Below are 536 nucleotides of genomic sequence, written 5' to 3'. Positions count from 1 at the left end.
AACTGCAGCTGACCATCACTCCAAGCACAACATCATTTCTTAAGACCATGCCCCCCCACCAGTCCTCAGATGCCACATGCGTCACACCTCACACTTGCTCGCATTAAAACTTAACGATTACCTATACACAAGATAAAAATCGATATTCAAATTTCAATATTCAGGATATTAACGAATTCCACAAAGAAGTAGAGACAGCAATCAAATGAAACGGAGGTGAAACACCACCAGAATTTCCTCTTTACATCCATGTGGGAGGAGCTTCCCCCCCTGCTCGTCTTATAAAGTCCAGACGACAAGACTCCCTGGTCGGAGATTAACTGGCCCGCTGTTTAAGCTCCTGCTGCCCCTTCGTGTTGGAGTCGAGATGGAGCACTGATAGTCTAAACAGAGTTAAAGGTGCAAATGCGGCACCAATAGTCCACGAAATCCTTTGGCTCTTCACAAGCAAACATCTCACTGACTCTGTTCCAGTTTCCCATGGACTTGTTCATTTGTCAGCTGGTGTGTAGCAACACAACACACAACCATTACTC

Source organism: Thalassophryne amazonica, chromosome 11 (genome assembly GCF_902500255.1).
Source record: "Thalassophryne amazonica chromosome 11, fThaAma1.1, whole genome shotgun sequence".
Lineage (NCBI taxonomy): Eukaryota > Metazoa > Chordata > Actinopteri > Batrachoidiformes > Batrachoididae > Thalassophryne > Thalassophryne amazonica.
Note: the sequence above shows the minus strand (reverse complement) of the source record.